General features: G+C 30.9%; 1 long non-coding RNA gene across 1 annotated transcript; it reads right to left on the reverse strand.

Moving 5' to 3' along the window:
• Positions 1–17,104: 17,104 nt before the first annotated feature.
• On the reverse strand, positions 17,105–17,491 carry LOC134262646 (uncharacterized). Its single transcript, XR_009991055.1, has 2 exons — positions 17,391–17,491; positions 17,105–17,182 (listed from the first exon to the last, which is right to left on the reverse strand). It is a non-coding gene; the product is annotated as an uncharacterized LOC134262646 (long non-coding RNA).
• Between the last annotated feature and the right edge of the window lie 2,234 nt (positions 17,492–19,725).

A 19,725-nucleotide genomic window follows, 5' to 3' on the forward strand; every position in this document is an offset into this window, starting at 1 on the left:
TTTTTGAAGTAATTATAATCTCATGCTAATCCAATATCTTCAATGCCGCTGAGTTTGTGCGACCAAAAACTAAGGACTGCGGTCATTTATCTATTGTGCAATTAGTATTAATTTCCATCGCTTGTAAATAACCATTTTAAGTATAATTATCTTTATTGAATAGTATATGAAAAGTATTTTAAAATTATTGTTGTCTTTTAATGTTAGGTAACACATTATACTTTTGTGAACAATGTGCACACGTGCATTACATAGCACCTTTCCCAGTGATTTTTCATGATACAGGTATTGCTGATTTACAACCAAAATACAATATCTTTTATACTATAAAATAAACTTTGAAATCTATTTTTGCGCTTTTGAACTGTTATCAAATGATACAAAATAGCTTTATCTTGTATTATCTTAAAATAGATTTAGGAGGACAAATTTAGAAGAGCATTTGGCATTATAAAAAGCATTAAAAGGTCCTTAAATTATTAAAACTCTATTTATACAGGAAATACAAGAGGATGAAGCTAAAAACTGGGATGCATTAATGTCCTTCAGGATTGCTTTTTAAAAGCGTTTTCCCTACAGGTTAAATATAGCTTCTTTGCAGAAAGCTATGTAATCAATGTTTACTAATCAATCATGTTCATAATTTGACTTCATTTTGTTGGAATATTTTTAGAGAGATACATGTACAATATATACACTGTGTACATATTATATATATAATGCATATAAGATACAATATATATACCAATTGTATGATTGTGTGTAATAATTTAGAAGCATTAAATATGTGCAGAATCGTATTCATTCCACTTGGACACTTTTTTTCTTTTTCATTTAGCACATTTAAAACTTTAAAGTTTACATACTTAAGTATTAATTTAACATTCAAATCTAAATTTTACGCTTTGAAGTGTAAAATTTAAATTTTGATTTGTGAATTTTACACATTAAAGTGTACATTTTACACTTGAATCTGTAAGTTTTACATTATAAAGTGTAAAATTTATACTTAAACTGTAAGATTTATGTAAAATTTAAACCTTTATTTGTTAATCAATTTGGCAACTGTATACATCTAAGTGAAACGCTTCAAGGCCGACAGACCATGAAGCCTGCATGATAAAAATCTAATTTTTATTTCTTATTTAACAATAAATGTTCATAATAATTACTTATTATCAATAGTTTTATGTATGGATATGATACCAATAATAAGCAATCTAGTATGACTGATATAAGTGAGCCATCATAGAATATTTAAAAGAATCATTGATTCAGTAGAAGTGAAGAGTACTTCAAGCACACATATCTTCTCACTGAATCTGAAATTGATACAGTGTATCATTATACGCAAATCCATGTGCTCATGACAAAAAAAAATTGAGATACAATATATATATATATATATATATTATTTTTTCGCTCTTTACTATAGCACTAAAGGAATATACTAGATTGAAGGCAGATTCCCGATATTTACCGGGGAAAATTACGTGGGCCATGAACATATCACCCATTCTTACTTATCATATACATGTATATACCTGTGTAAGCTTTATGCAAATACTTGTGTTCTAACCAATCTTTATATGTCATAGATATAACACTATGAAACGACCATGCGATCGTAACAGGTCTTTTTTTAGAAGTTTTACAAACTATAGTGTAAAATTTACAAATTCTAGTGTAAATTTTACAGAATAAAATGCAAAATTTACAGATTAAAATGTACATTTTACAGATTAATCTGCAAAATTTGTCAATTAAAGTGTAAAATTTACCTATAAAAGTGTAAACATTAACAGATTTGAATGTAACTTTTTACAGATTTCGGTGTAAAATTTACACTTTAATATGTAGGAATTTACAGATTAAAGTGTAAAACTTACAGATAAAAGTGTGAAATTTACAGTTTAAAGTGTAAATTTTACACATTAAACTGTAAAATTTACAGATTAAAGTGTAGAAATTAAAAAATAAAAAGTGTGAACATGGCATTAATACTCTTCCGTACGTATAAAAACTGTAAAAAAAAAAAGAAGTATTTTTTTAAATGCATGACATTATGAAATAAAATTATCTTACTTTCATTTGGAGCACACCCAGTAATAGGATTACACGATGTACAGTTATTACATGATTCAAAACAGAACTGTCCATAAAAATTGGGAGGGCATGGAATGCAGTTAACACCATACGTTCCTGGCCAACATTCTTTAAAATTAATTGTATTTAATCATTAAACACTTTAAGTAAATGAAAAATGTGTTTGATTATCTGTTTGATGTACAGTGTATTTAGTATTATAAAGTATCATATTTTAATTAGTGAGATTTAGCTAGTTTACAAAGAACACGAAAATACCAATTGATAAAGGTAACCCTCGCTATCTGTTATTCTTTGTTTCAGTTTCACGTTGTAGATAAATATTAATACCTTTGCAGGCTTCACCAACTTTGCGGTAATTTTCACAGCATATCAAGGGTTCTCTAAGCAAAAGAATTAACGAGTTTGAAATTATGAAATCGCAATGAATTAGCGATAACCTGAATATTACCCTCCTGACCATTTAACTGTATAATTTCTTCTGTCAAACGTTAGCATTATATGAGCAGTTCAAATTGCAAATATTTTTCAGGACATACATATTCAATGCTATTACAAGTACATGTTAACCCTAACCCTGACATGTATTTATTTAGAGTTTCTTACCCGTTCTTTGAACAAACTCCTAGAGTATTTGCAAACAACCCAATCCCATCTGATAATAGAGCAATAATAATGCAATAATCCATTATCAAAATAACTTATTCGAAATATTGTAATAACTTTTCAAATTTTGAGTTCCTGAATTGCAATGTAAAAAATCCACAATCTTGACGTTTAGGAAATTTCCCTTAAATTTCCTTGAACTCCTTTAAAAAACTATTTCTTGCACAAATATAAATAATATACAATAGAAGATTGGAAAAATCCACAAAATAAGTTGTTTTCAAGCACTTGATATCATTTCCCTCTATCATATTTGTCAGCTGTTAAAAACGTCAATCAATCTAAACCACGGCAATAAGCCAAACACATTTTTATTAAATAAAAAGAAAATGAATTATTATATTTATAACGCAGTTTTCATGAAGTTAATTTTGAATAAAACTGCATTAAAAATTTTATACAAGTAAACTGCCCAAATAGAAGGACAAAGGAAAAAGGACATCACTATTTACATCAACAGAATTTTTTTCCTTTATTTCTCATGAAGACAATTCCCATTAATCAGTGCATAAACGACACTAAGCAAGCCACTTGCGTAGATTTCTTGAAGGATGGCTGTTCCATCAGTTATGCATACAATGACATATACATCTATGCTACGATATTTAGCTTATTTTATTTTACTTTGAATGTTTTTTCTCATACAGATGTAAATGTTAACAATTTAATGCCTTTCTTTGTTTGTACGTCGCAGCTATTGCAGAAGAGGTTCTTAACCCGCTTTTTAATTACATATATTAATAAAAAGGCAATCCATAATTATAAATTTGTTTTTAAAAATAAGTGAAAAAAATTTAATTTGTTTTAGAGTTAAGAGTCAACCATGTCAACATACATTCAGACTGTAATTGGACAAAGCCTTTTTTTATCAAAACACCAAGTATATTATTAACTGGAATGGGTACGTATAAGCATTTTTTGTATTTTTAAGTACATGTATCGATGCTAGTACTTGCATTCTGGAAAACACTAGACTGTTCTTTTTAAAATCAAGAAATCACAAAGGGACCAGCTATAAAAAGATTTGTTGTGCATTGATTTCTGCAAAAATGTAAAATACCAATATTAGTATAAAAATACAAGGTAAATATTCAACAAGAGTACTTGTTCAATACCAAAGTTCAATATAAATATTCAATTTCTTACATGTATATGTGCAATGACATAAAGATGAAACATTTGCTGGTTGCCAGTCAATGAATAATTTCATTATAGCAATAATATTTACAATACGTAAGCAGAGATAAAAAAAAAGCTTTACACAATCGTTCGTAAATATTTACCAATCCGTTTCTAATAAGGAGCGATGATACACCACTCCATAGGCGCAATCAGTAATAATATTTATGGTATTGAAACTGTTATGATATGTTTTCCTTGCGTCTTGTGGTTTGGATCATTGCAGCTGTAATCCAGTACTGTGGGTCGGTCCATCCATTACGGTCTTATTTTCGTAGAAAATTATCTGATAACTCGTAGTAAATTATCTGAGGAACTTATCCATATTACATAAGGGCGTAATTTAAGCATTGATTATAGTTATTTTCTTAACGTACCATGCAATGTCTGAATCTAATCAACTACAAAATGACTAAATCTATCAACAAAAATATACCTGTACTTGAAATTTTTGGCAACCTTTATCAATCTTCTAATCTGAAGTTACGATGGTTAATGTAAAATAGTTCTTTACTGTACATTTATTTAGCAATTGGAAGATCCTTTATTTCTCTACAATTTGTTGTATACACCTGGATTAGGATCTCCCAGATATCAAAGGTGCATAAAAGTGCCCTTGAGGTAGCATAAAGATAAATTAAAGCAATCAATAATTTACAATATTTAATTGTAGTTATAATTACTCTTAGACTGTAAGGGGACGACCATTTGATCATTGGGGGGGGGGGGGCTGGCAATTTTTTTTAAGACGGATTATTTATTTTCATGCCTGTCGAGGACAGATTATTTATTTTTAAGATTATCAAGGACAGGTTATTTATTTTCTTCTTCGTCTTGCGGTATCTTGATCAATTGATTCTAAAGGACTAATCATTTATATACCATAGGCGGATACAGGATTTGGAGAGTTTAGGAAAGAGATCTGGGGCCGCCATAAGGCCCCCGGTGGGTCCTGGGTGACGCCAAGGGAGTAACCTCACCACCCCCCCTTTAAAGCTCTTGGGTTTTCGTGTATTTTAAGAGTAAAACCAGGCACTATTATCATAGTGGCATTGGTTATTATGAACCAAAGTATGACATAATTAATACTGGTCAAATCATACTTTAAATGAAGGGCGTTCAGGGGGCGAAGCCCCCTGAATCTCTTGGGTTTTTTTATTTAAAAGAGTAAAACCAGACACAATTGTGTAGGAATTGGTTAGTTATGTGCCAAAGTATGACATTATTAATACTAGTCATATTATACTTTGAATGAAAAGGGCCTAGGGGGCAAAGTCCCCTGAAGCTCTTGAACTTTTGTGTGTTTTAAGAGAAAAACTAGGCATAAAAATATTGGTATTGTTCCAAAGTATGGCATTATTATTCGTATCATACTTTGAAATTTTAGGGAGGGTTCGTACACATGTACGTCCCCCTTAAATCCACCATTGTATATTTTGTATTAATTTATCGGGGAAGTATAATTCTTTGACAAGAAAATTCGTCTTTTGTGGTGAATAAGAATTGGCTTGTATTTAAAGTGATTCATCTACTAAGTGCACAGTGTCATGTTGATAAACTAACTACAAGTATCCAGTCAGGTAATTATAATCTGATTTTAGATACTATTTGGTTCTAAAATGGCGAGCGAAGCGAGCAAAAACAATTGTCGAATTGGAGATTTTTTGAGATTAAATTACACGTAAATAAAAATGTATTTTTGACAATATTTAAATATCATAAGTCAAGATTATTTATTTTCTTTGTAGTGGAGGACAGGTTATTTATTTTCAACATTTTCAGGGACAGATTATTTAATTTATTTCCAAAATCTGCCAGCCCCCCCCATCTCAGAATCAAATGGTCGTCCCCTAAAAGACAACAAAGAAAAACAAGTTCTTACCTGATCCGCAACAGTGCGGCATCCATCCTTCAATCTATGACGTTTCTATTTCTTTTAGAATATTTTCATATTTCACAACAGATGGTATATGTATATCACCTTGGTTTTCGTCTGTACAATTTACATGAAAATTCTTGACTCATTTAAAGAAACGTACTTCCAGCGTCTTCGCATTTTAATCGTTTTTCCATCACTTTTTCTAAAACGCAGTATAAAATGCTATTTATAGCTACTACTCCGCGGCGTTTAATGACGTCTTCTATATGTTTTGTCTGTTTCAAACAGTACCATCTATATTTAGAAAATGATATCTACTGACGAATCAAACCATAATACTGTAAATCACTATTTATTCGCGAGAACTTTATTTTCGCGTAATTACGCAAGACCATGTACTCGCGAAAATTTCATTCTCGCGTTTAATAGTATTCCTTCAGATTATATAGAGCAATGACCATAATTCGTAAAAATTTTGTCTCGCTAATAAAGCGTCAATGACTATATCGCGAAAATAAAGTGTCGCGAAAATTAAGTGATCTACAGTAAGCAATAATTTGGAAAATGATATGATGTGATAGTTCCTAATTCGAACGTCAAGACGTTTTACCTACATGAAATATGATAGGATAATTAGGAGTCTAAATATTGACCTGCTCCATGATTCTAATTTTGCAGATCTATTTTATTTGAATATCCTGAAAAGGTACCAAAATATCTGAAATTTTAAATTATATTTCAGTACACGTTCAGTCACCTTTCAGTTGACTGAATATAAGATTTTCCAGGCTCTGAATTTTGAAACTTAAAAAAAAATATATGCATGTACACGAAATGCGGAGTACATTTGTGAACCAATTTACGAGAAACTGACAAAAATATCAAAAATTATTTGAAATTTATTAGTATTAGATAATAACATCTGCAATTTTAGGTGTTAAGACAAAATTGTTACTGGTTTAGCCACACAGTGTACAAAGTAAACACTATTTTTTTTAGTCCGAGGAGACTTGTTCAAATGAATGTTCCTATGACTCCAGTAACCGTTAACGAATGCCCATAAAACTTAACCATATTCTTTATACAGCCCTTGTCTCTCCCCTTAAGATTTTTTTTATGGTAAAACAGCTAATTAAGGCTACCTTGAGAGGGCGACTTTTCCAACCTGTTGCAAGCGCTTTAAATTACAGTTTTACAGGGTATTGTGGAAGGACAATTTAATAAACAAAATTAAAACACAAACGCATTACTGTATCCGCCCGGTTGAAATTCTTAAATGCTTGCTTTTTGGGGGTATTTCCTGAGAGAGATAGTAGATATATTTATTAAGTACTGATAGAATTCATGTATTATTTTTGATTTATAAAAGTAGAATAATAATTTAACTTAAAAAAGATATATATGATGCCTAAAGTTCAGGTATTTCTTGAAAATTGTTAACAATAGTTTGATAATAAAATGAAATAATTTTTTCTTACCCTCAGTTGGAGTATGTGTACACCCAGTAACCGGATGACACGGTGTGCAGTTATTACATGATTCTCTACAGAGCTGTCCATAAAAGCCTGGAGGGCATGGACTGCTGCAGTTATCACCGAACGTTCCTGGCCAACATTCTTTTAAAATGTCGTTCAACATTTATTAATAATGATTTTTTTCTTAAAATTAATTCTTATCTATATTTTTGAAAGTTAATTATAAATATGAATATGAATCCGGAATAAGTTTTAGAATTTTGTTTTCTTTTTTAAACTCAAATATTATTTAGATATAAGTGTATCATTTGTCATAAAAATCTTTAAAGTACACATAACACCGTTGTCTTTCTACGCCTTGTTGTTAAAATGCATTTCTGAGAAATTACATATTGTATATTATTGTGATTTTTTTCAATTTAAATTAAGTTATCGAAACCATTTTTATTGATACCCAAAAATGAACTCTTTTCAAAAGCATTTCCCTAAGTCGGTAGAACGCTCGTTTCGTGATCGGGAGGTCGTGAGTTCGTATCTCGGCTGCGACTGACCCAGTCGATAAAATGGGTAGCAACTGTTCCTTCGCCAAGCGCTCGGCACTTTGAAGTGAAAGTTGCGGGTCCTTCGGATGAGACCTTAAAAACCGAGGCCCCGTGTCAGCGGCAGGCGTTGGCACGATAAAGATCCCTCACTGCTCAATGGCCCTGTGTGCCGAGTAAAGGTCAAAGGATCATTCTCTATAAGGCCGTTTTGCGGCCTACAATGGCTTCAAATTTTCAGATAGTATTTTTTCCCTTAAAAATTGCATGAATCACTAGGCTTATGTTCCAATTCAATGACAAATATTAGATGGTTAATGATACAATAGTATTTTTAATGATATAGGGTCATAAAGCAAGGTACTATCGGTCCGTATTAGCATTAGAGTAATGGGAAAACTCAAGAGGGTGGTTGTGTTAGATAACTCCTACGCATGTCATAGCCACCTTTAACCAACACCAAAATTTGCATGTAAATTTCTAATTAACATAAAAAGTGACTACCAAATTTTGAATTTAGTTAAAGGATGTTATGACATCCAAATAAAAACTTTTCGCTTCATTTTTACGATATTTTCAGAAAAAGCTAAATACTCACAATGAAGGATATCAGCTTATGTGGATTATTTTTTTTTTATGAATTCGAACTTTTGGTTAGAGTACAATTTTCTATTGATTTACTAAGATTTATATCAGCCATGCACATTAACTAAATATAAATGTGATATTTTTCTTAAAAAATCTAAAATCAAAGGACTGAGAAGACTGGATTCATGAAATTACAAGTGGAGACTATAATGATAGTTTAGTTTATCTTTATATGCTACTTCTTTGAATTCCGTTATGAGTATTGCATATATTCTTTGTATTTCCTTATGAGTACTGAATATGTTCTAGAAATGATAAGGACCATCTTTGTTGAAGCGGTAAAATGCATTTCCTATTTGTGTTATAGACTTTTTTCCTATGGATACACACATAATTTTTATATGGACACTTCCGTACGGGTAACATGTGATCCATATTTTTTAACTGCATGGGTCTCAATTGAGAGGACTCAGTCTATTCTTCACACTTCTCTGATAGCATCGATATAAGTTACGAGAACAGTAGTCCTGTCTTAGAAAATAAACTGGTAAGGAGGAGAGGGATTCCTATCTGTAATATGTGATTTTATAATTGAATGTTGCTTTACCTCATTTAAGGATTTTTCAACCAGATAAAGAGATCATCCACTTAAGTAATTATGCATAGTTGCATTACAACCAACGCCTAACGCGGGACGGAACCTTTTATTAAAAAGATGATATCCCAAAGACCCATGACATTTACTTTAAATGCTAAAGAATTAGGTAGGGAATTTGTCACTATCCGTGTAAAAAAGTTTTTGACGCTGCATAAGGAAAGAGACTGAATATAACCTACAGGTTTTAAAGGATTTTTATCACGACACTTTATTTTTTTTGATATAACAATGATTATATGCTATTAAAAAAAGGAAAAGAGGAAAGGAGCATCAATAGTGCGAAAGGAGCATCAAACTCTTAGGGTCCATTTTGTACCAGGGATGTTGTAAAACTCTTTAAGTTCGTATACTAGTATATACGAAAACTACTGATATGCATAGTTGAAGGAACTGATAAAATTCTACTCCCTTTTTATGTTGTGCCGTTAGAAACCGGAGGGGGGGGGTCTAAACTTTTATACATGTAAATACATAAAGTTTAGATGGCATTTTTAATTAAATATATCGTGCAACACGAGTAATTCAATAAAATCAAAGCCGTTTTACGACGATATTTCAATTCACTTAGAGATGTATATTCTAATGCAACCGCTCTGAATTACATGTATATGTATTGACTAATTGACTATTTACGTGTGTATGGATAGTCAACATGTACTTGCATTGATGTTTTTATGCTGTTTAATTCTTTATTTTTTTGCAATTGTTAAATTTCTTTTCTGAATTACTACTTCAGTTTTATTTAATCACAGTCAAAATCCATTCAGTGCTTTCAACATTTGATACATAACTTTTATAGTTCAATTGAAACTTAGAAACCTCATTTTTAAAATGGTTATTTTACGCGTAAAATAAATAACAAATATATAGAAATGATATGCAATTACAAAATAATTACATATAATGTAATACTATCAATAAAATGCTAATCAAACTTTTTTTTAGCATCATACAGTGTGAATTTCGTAAAGATTTACGTTCAAAATATGCAAAATGTGGATGCATCGGAATTCTTGTCATAAAAAAATATCTTTAACCTTAAACTTATAAAACCTTCCAATTTATTACTTAGGTCTGATGTATTTCCGACATAAATAAACAATTTTTGATCATTTACATTCAGAAACATACATAGAAACTTGATTTGAATAGACCCACCCTCAATTTTTCTTTACCTGACGGCCATTTTTTATTTCTAAATCACGTGACTTAGATGATCGATGTTGAAAAACGAACATCAAAATCATAAACTAGAATGATTATAATTATATAAAATCACATTTTAAAGTGATTTTATCGTAGGCCAGAAAATGGTCTTATAGAGAATCAACCTTTGAAGCCCTTCACCGGCATACGGTGACGTCTCCATATGAGTGAAAAATTCTCGAGAGGGACGTTAAACAATATACAATCAATCAATCAAAAGCATTTCTACAGAATAACACTTAAGAAGTAATATTTAATTGGTTAATGTTAAAAACTTATTATACATAGATACAATGTTAGATAAGATCAAACGCACATATCTCAAATATACTCTCAAATATCTTCATTTTTTCGTGAAGAAAAAAATTAATGTATTTAAACTTTTTTTCAAAGTTTTTCCTTTGTTATTTATGTTTCCGCTTTGTTGCAAAAGATGATAAAATGCAGTAGTAAGTAAATTGTATTAGAAAATGTAGAGAAATACTAAGTATCAAATATAACGGTTACCACGTGCACTGAAAGCAGATAATTTCATCGACTGTTAGAAAAAATAAGGAAGCTCTACACACCAACACAATTTTGGAAAAGGTATATCATAACAAGGTTTGCATATTGAGACTATTTTGTCCATTTCAACGTAGGATACCTGTACTATTTACGCAGTAAAAGTTCAAATACAATGGACTATTTTTGAACAGAAATCTTTATTGTTAAACTCACATTGGGTAATTCTAGGGATTCCGAAATAATTAAATTACATGTACTCATTCTTGGTCTTATATAAAGTTTTGAATAATTTAAATAAGCTTAAATTGTGTAATTAATTGTAAATACTAGTCATTTTTTCTGTGCTACTTCTAATGGAAGATCATTCTAATGGCATAAAACTACACTACAAATAGAGCTCTTTGGTGTGCTGTGTTTAGAGCTACCTTAAATCTAAAGAAAATACCTACCTTCATTATTAGCAATTTATATAAATGAGTGGTGAGTCAATGTCAGTTTAAAAGCCCCACAGGTGCAGAAAGAATCCCCCATGTCAGTCCTAAAGTGAAATTTATTTTAATGTACGAGTTGTTGTGGATAAATTATAATACCTTCACAGACTTCACCAACGTTGTGGTAGTTTTCACAGCATATCAAGGGTTCTCTTTTCAATATAAAGGTTTTTGTATCATTTACTTACAATGTAAAATCAAAAAATATAAATATTACATGTAGATGTGTACCTGTAATTTTAACTATATAGTATCCCTGACAAAAATACTATGAAAGTTAACTTTAATAACTTTGACACTTTGATATCCCATTACAATTCCTATATGTATGTCGATAGGATGAATCCCGGCTTCTAATAAAATAAGCTTTAAAAAAAGATACTATAGAGTCTATCAAATCTCTTTGGATATTTTACTCGAAAAAATCATTAATGGTAATCTAATAACAAAGCTTTATGATATTCTTGATGGCAATAACCTTTCAATCGGTAACTTCGGTACTATGGCAGCGATAAACATTACTTGCATAATGTGGTTTATATCGCTCAAACAATTCGATATGCAAGATATTGCTTTAAAAATTTACAATATCTAAGATCATGCTTTACATATTTACAATATCTAAAACGGGTAAATCATTGACAACTAAGTTGATAAAACAGTAATATCAGCAGTCATGTCTAAAGCCATCATTTCGTCAATACAATGACCTCATTTTGTCATCATTACAATTACATCATTTTGTAAGTTCTATGGTCGATACAATGGCCTTGTCAGCAAATACAATTTATCATGAAGTCTAATGGCCAATGACGTTTTTCATACTTATCGTAAGGCCATTTTTTACAAACTGAATTGTCGACGGACTTTTCTGGTAGTTTCCGACCATGACAAAGAGCACACAGCTTACATGTATGTGACCGGTCGGCAGAGGATTTTCTCTCCTCCATTACACCTGATCGTCCCTCTGATATTTTGAATATATATGTGTGTTAGCTCTGCTCCAAATTTGAATATTTGTTTAGGGACCTTTGGGCTTGAATACTGTTTGTTATCTCCAAATATTTCATATTCTACCTCATTAAGAAGTTGAACAATTTAAACAAATTTTTAGATGAAGATATTAATGTAACAAAATTCTTTTCTTCACAATTTCTTACCCAAATTTTGAACACATTCCACCACTCAAAATTTGTTTTATTGCATTTGGTAACAAAACAAGGATAAAGTAATATTTGATAATCAAATGAATTATAAAAGCGGTCCTTTTAAAATGCAAGTACGCTGTACATTGTGAACTCTTATTAAAAACAAGGAAATGTTGCCTCTATTTCCTTGAACACCTAAAAACTTTTTCATGTGCTTGAATAGATAATTAAATTTAATGCAATGTTTGAAGGGAAAACGGCACAAACTTTTTGCAAATATTCTGAGTCATTTCCCAATATCAATTTGTAAGGTGTTTTAATTGAATCGATCCTCACATTTTATTAACGACAAATATATTAAATGATACTCTCTTGTGTGTATATAACGTTCATAAAGACTGTTGAACTTTCAATAGAAGTTAGAATACAGTCAAATTAGACTGTTTACACACAGAAACTAATGATTAACTAAAGCAAATAGTAAAAAACGAAAGAAAAGTAAATAATTTTTGTAAATACACATGCATTCAAAATGTGAACCAAATAAAATTTTTTGGTAACTTTTCAACAATTAAACAATATTATCAAAATATTATTGTTTTGGTGTAGCTTTTGGATTTACAGACAAACTTTGACAGTCTTTGTTGTTCTCATCGCTTCTTATTAAAAAAAGATAAAGTCCCTAATAAATATAATTTAGAGAACGTATTATAATTTAATGTTTATTTACTCTAAATGGTATGTAATGTAATTAAGATATGAACAAATAAGGATATAAATTCCCCAAAGTTTTGACTTAAAGCAAACATTTTGTTAATAAAAATATAAAATATATGAAAATGATGGCTTTGACTCCATGGGACACAGGGAAACACAGAGAGAATATATTAAATTAAATTAATTAAAGAAAAAATGATGTAAAAAATCGAATGCAATTGATGATATTTTTGCATTTTAAAACGTTTTTTGTCTTTCAAATGCTCATTTCGCCAACCGGATTTAATAATTTTTTCAAATAAATGTCATTTTTATTATTTGTAATTAACTAAGATAAAATAACCATTTTGAATGGTAAGAATATAAACACCAAAGAAAAAAAAAACAAACAAAAATGAAATTGTACATATGCTATATCAACATACGATAAGCTAAAGTCCTCTCTAATATCAGAAGAGTAACAAGAGGCCCATGGGCCTTATAGGTCACCTGAGCATCATGCAACAACTTTCAAATGATTGAATTTGGTTCATGTTTTTAGCTAGATGCTATGGCATTCATAATTTTGAAAGAGGCACCATTGCTCATAACTATACACTTAGCAAATGTTTAGTTTGTTTACTTAATACCCTTACGAAGGGTAAGGGAACAAAAATGCATGTCAACTAATCAGTAATACTCAGCAATAATCAGGAGTGCCCCTACCACACATGAACCCCTGACCCTAGGTTTTTGATAAACTTATCAAAAATGTTTGATTAATACCAAGGAGAAGATTTCAAACAATTCATTTTTAGTATATAAGTAGAGCCGCCCCCCCTACCTCTTTGGTATCCCTGACCCAGGGGCCTTGAAATTCACAATTCTGGAAGATTAGGGTCCTTGCACATCACAACTATATAAATAGTTTATCTGTTTATTACCCAGGAGTAGAGAAAAAGATTTTTATAGATGTAATGTATTTTCACTACATAATCATTATAGAGCCACACCTTAACACCAGAACCCCTGACCCTGGGGACATAAAATTCACAATTTTGGTAGAAAAACTCTTGCTAAACATAACTATGTACTTAATTAGTTTATTTAATACTCAGGAACAGAAAAAAAAAAGATTTTCAAAGAAATAATGCATTTTCACTATATAATCAATAGAGCCCCGCCCTAACACCATAACCCCTGTCCCTGGGGCCATAAAATTTACAATTTTGGTAGAGGCACTCTTGTTCATCATAACTATGAACTTAATTAGTTTATTTAATACCCACGAGCAGAGAAGAAGATATTCAAAGAATTAATGCATTTTCACTATATAATCAATAGAGCCCCACCCTAACACCAGAACCCCTGACCCTGGGGCTATGAATTTCACAATTTTAGTAGAGGACTCAATGCTGATTACAATCATACCAACAGTTTGATGTTTGATGCCCAGGAGTAAAGAAGAAGATTTTTAAAGATTGCACTAATTTTAGTGGTTTTTGCCGCATCCCCCAGGCCACAGGGGGACAGGGACCATGAAATTTACAATTTTTGTTCCCCTTCATCTACAGATGCTATACTAGTATGCCAAAATAAAGTTGAAATTGGTTTTGCGGTTTCAGAGAAGAAGCTGAAAATGTTTAAATGTTAACGCACGACGGACGACAGACGACGACGGTCGAAAACGGATAGCAATAGGTCACCTGGGTTTACTCAAGTGACCTAAAAATGTCAATAAAACAAAATAAAAAAAATAAACAATTTATTGTCTTTTAATTAAAAAAGGAGTAAACAACATATATTTACAAGTTCTGTGTATTAACGATTCACTCACTTCTAAATAGTATTAAAGAGGCTGGGGGTGGCAGCCATTTTCAGACTATTTTGATCTCCTTAAAAGAAGAGCTCCATATAAAGATACACAAAAATAATCAAATTTTAAAGCTAAAATGTATGAATTTTTTCTTTGACAAATGGTAGTTGACAGCTTAAGATATCATATCTAATAAAAATCAGTTAAATCTGGTGGTTATTTTGTGGTTAATTTGTTGACCCCAAAGCCTCCTTAAAATGACTAGAAACTACATCATTGTGATCATAGATAAGTTTAAAATATAATGTGTTTTCTTGAGGTACATGTATCAACCAGGCCAGTAATACCTCAGGTGTGCTCCAATCTCACTAAAAGATTTTGAAGACAGAATGTTTATTTTTCTGAAGAAGAAAAATTATTTCAACTTGTAAACACATGTTATATATATGTATGTAATACATGTACGAGGGTTGTCCGTAAAGTTCGTGGACAAGCTAAAATCTAAATAAAATGATGTCATTGATATTCATTATTAATATATTTACCATCTTTACTTAATGTAGATTAAAAAAATTTGAAATTATGTTAAATTCTAAATATATATTTTACAATTAAAGGTTCATTATTAGACTTGGGATTGTGACCCGAAGCACCGTAAAATTTCAATTAAAAAGTTATTTATCACCTTATAATTTTCATTTGTATTTTGTAAAATTCCGCGGCAATTCGGATTGCTTTTACATAATGAGGTTGAAAAAAGATATAACTTCAAACCTGCAAAAGTTGAACGTTCAGAATTAAGAAATGGCTGAGAAATCGAGGTTAGAATCTATGAGGACGGAATCGGCATGGTTCGAAAAAGGGACGTTTTCGGAAAAGGTGGAGCAGAGAGCAGTGATAAAATTCTGCGTAGACATCGGGAAAACACCTAGAGGGACACATAAATGCTGTAAGCAGTCGGGAAAATATCGTAAAGGAAGCCATTTTTAAGTATTATATGGAATATAAAATTTTCGGACGGAAAAAATAGTTTACAGTATGACGTGAAGGAAGGAAGATTACCATTCCGAGATTGCAGTACTGTTGAAAATGAATTTCACAACATGACTTTGCCGTATTTCTTTAAATAAAGTTGTTTTTAAGCGGACAAAGGTTTCAATTGATGATTTGCAGGATCTGAGACAGGAAGAGTTAAATATTTCTTTTCATATGAAATCTGAACAGTTTCTACACATTTTTGATGACTGGTTAAAACGACATAAGTAATGTATTGAGTTAAACGGTGACCATGTTGAGAAAAGTTACATGATGAATTAAGCTTTTGACGTCAGGTAACGTCAAGGATTTTCGTTTTAGTGCTCCGGGTATGAGTGTGTGTCTTTTTTGTATCTGATAAAAATATAACTATTTATGCTTTGTTTTTGCTTAAAATTTGCATACGTAACAAATGAAACCTTAATTTAATGAAAATAATAGTTTAAGATATTTTATCAATGTTTGGCAGTACTTATCAATGTTGTCCACGAACTTTACGGATAACCCTCGTACATATCATATTTCTCTTAAGTTAGCTAAATGTTTATTTTTTATTACTTTTAAAGACTATATCTTATTTTAGTGGGTGTACTGGGAGGGGGGGTTAAAACTGCAATCTTACACACTTAAACATTTCCATGTCTTCATCTAAAACAAAATTTCAAATAAAAAAAAATTGATTTTTATATAAATCTTCTGATTCATCGATAGGGACAGGGTGAAACAAAATAACGTGAGGGGCGAGACAAACAGAGACAGAAGCGGGGCTTGTAATACGTTGATTTGCGGAATGGAGAGCATGAAAAGGAATGACTGTCAGATATTTTGGTTTCATGACGAAAAGTCAGAATTGATTTAAAAAAAAAAAAACTTTTGTTTTTATGCCAGAAGTACCTAATCTCCTCTGACTGAAGACTAATCTCAAGTCTTATTATTTTTCTTCTTTTTTTTATCTTCGTATCACTTTATTGCATATCTAATTTAAAGTCTTTTATTAATTACATCTACCATTAATCATAATAATCTTAAATAACGTTATTATGCTTACTATAGGACTTTACTGTACATATACTTGTATTGCTCACACTTCTTTTTTTATAGAACTTTACACTAACCTGTTGAGGTCTTCTTATTCCCATGTGTGACAGCGGATCATGGTGAGAATCCTGAACATTCCTTAATGCTTTAAATGCCTAGAAATGCATTTGTTTTCATATAACTGTTTGAAAGATGATGTACTACCTTTGAATTGCACTGTATCAAAAGAAGAATGTTTTTAAAAGAATAACACAAGAAATACCGGGGTATGGAATATATCATTTTTTTTTTTTTAAATTTAAGATTTCTTTATTTATTTAAAGTTGTAGTTTTTCAATTATAAAGGAAAGTCTAATGTATCACCTCGCGTGTTACTTTTATTGGACATTTATGAGCTATCCATTGAACAGTTTCAAAACATGGAGGTGTGGTTAAGGATCCCTTATACGTATAAAATCTACGGTATGGGGAGGACGTCTAGAGGTGATATTCCATATACTGAGACCTTTGCATGTGAAGATGCACCTTTCCTTATACAGTGTTCTTTTATGAAATGTTATTTAAGTTTTTCTGGATGACATGGCGGTTCTACAAGAGTTTCGATCTTTTCTGTTCAAACAGACATTCTATGCAAATAGAAACCTTTAAGCTGTTTGACGAAATGAAAATAACCTATATAACATTACTGTTAGTAAACTTTTTAATGAAACAGACAACCTATACTAACGATAAAGAAAGCGTAAGTTTAACTGTGTAATTAACATTCTCTGCAGATCATTTTTTTCATAATCAATGTTATTTGATACTTTATACGTATGTACATGTATACAAAATGACTTACGTATTTCTCGTGTCTCTATTGTATATCCTTTACCATTATACATCCTTATTTTCCTGTAGTATGTAGTCATTATTTCACTCAGTGTTTTTTCAAACCTCCATTTACTACGACGATGCTAAATAAAAAAAAATGTTTAGCATATTATGAATCTATATATACAAAAAAGGAAAGATTTCCGATTTAACAACTACTTTTACAAAATGCATTGTAAATATTTGTACAAGTAAAAGTTTTACAATACCCCTTTGTAGCGTCCTCTGTTGTAATAACGTGCATAGTCCTCGTCGTGTCCTTTGTTACAAATCATTAAAAGAAATAGTTTCTGATGAATTGATGTGTGTAAACAAAGAATAAAAAAAGCTAAATGCATCTAGCTCACCTGATCATGAGTGAAGACTCAAACGGGTTTTTAAATAAAATTTATCCATAGTCGTTAACTTTAGGATTTATATTTTTCCAGAACCACTCGGTCAATTTTCGACCTAACGTGTCAAATGCATTCCCAAAATCAAATATTTTAATTAAGCAACACGCACTCATTCAAGGAGGGAGGACCTTGATTATAAATAACAAGTGGATATTTGATGGAAAGTTTTAAACCTCTTCTCAATAACAAATGGGAAAGGTCAAAAGAAAGAAAAGAGAAGAAGCTTTATTGCCATTTTTACGAAGCTATTCCCCCGGCTGGGTAAGAGCGCGACTATAACAGTCGATGAAAGTCTTACATTGGACTATATAGGAAAACTTCTTTTAAACAATCTCCTTGTCAAGAATAAAAATTTAATATCAATTCATTTTGTAAGGTACATCCTCCTATTCAATGAGGATTCAAATTGTTTAATCTAGAGGGGAGATAAGGCTGTATAGGGAAATCAAAAACTTTATAAAGGAAAAGAAAGGACAGATCTTGTTACATATTCTTAAAAGATTCATATTCATATGGCAGCGTTGTCATGAAGAATAGACTCATGTTTATTCAAATCATGACACTTAAGGGTATGAAAAGCCACATCAGTCAACTACATGTATAGTTTTAAATCTAATTTTATCGTTAAAAGTGGACGCCCCTTGCAATATGGTTAAAACTTTTACTTCAGAGTCGCGGTGTGGGGTGTTGATTCTTACATTGTATGTATCAGACTCAATCCCTAAACAAGGATGTGAAGTTCAGTCCTTCGGAGGTCCCATGTCAAAGTAAGTGCAAGAACAAACAAATAAATCTCTTACTGCTCATTAGCCCGAAGGTCTTGGTTCAAATCTAAATTCGAAGCTCTCCACCTGCATCTGATTAGGAGTGAAAAATTTTCGATGGGCTCTTAAACTAATAATCAGCAAACATGTGGAGGCTTCCTCAGCTTGTTTCACATGAGATTTTTTTCAAATGTAGCAAAACCATAATTAGTCATTTAAATAAGTAAAAATTATCTAAATTGTGTAGAATTTTTAAATGTTGATACCAATAGGAGGATCGTAAACAATCTTGACATATCTTCTAAAAAAGAGAAAAGCAATGAAAAGACCTATATTAATACCCCGTCCTCTTTTTACATGGTATATATTTCAACCCAATAATTGGACCAAACATATTTTTTACAAATTGCCTAAATATTGTTTTAATGGATTACTCATCTGATAACATTAATTTACAAACGTCTTTATGGTCTCTTATATGTCCTTGCTCATCATCTTCTTCCTCTTTATATTTGTCATTATTATGCTGCACCTTAAAAAATGATAGATGATATATTATTTCAGCTAAAAACCAAATTTAAAATTTTACAGCTGTATAATGAAATTAGAGTATCATTAACAAAAAATATCCCCTTAAATATATATCATACTAATTAATTTTATCTG

The sequence above is a fragment of the Saccostrea cucullata genome, unplaced genomic scaffold (assembly GCF_032062105.1).
Source record: "Saccostrea cucullata isolate Sc308-1 unplaced genomic scaffold, CSIRO_AGI_Scuc_v1 ctg11158, whole genome shotgun sequence".
NCBI classification, from domain to species: domain Eukaryota; kingdom Metazoa; phylum Mollusca; class Bivalvia; order Ostreida; family Ostreidae; genus Saccostrea; species Saccostrea cuccullata.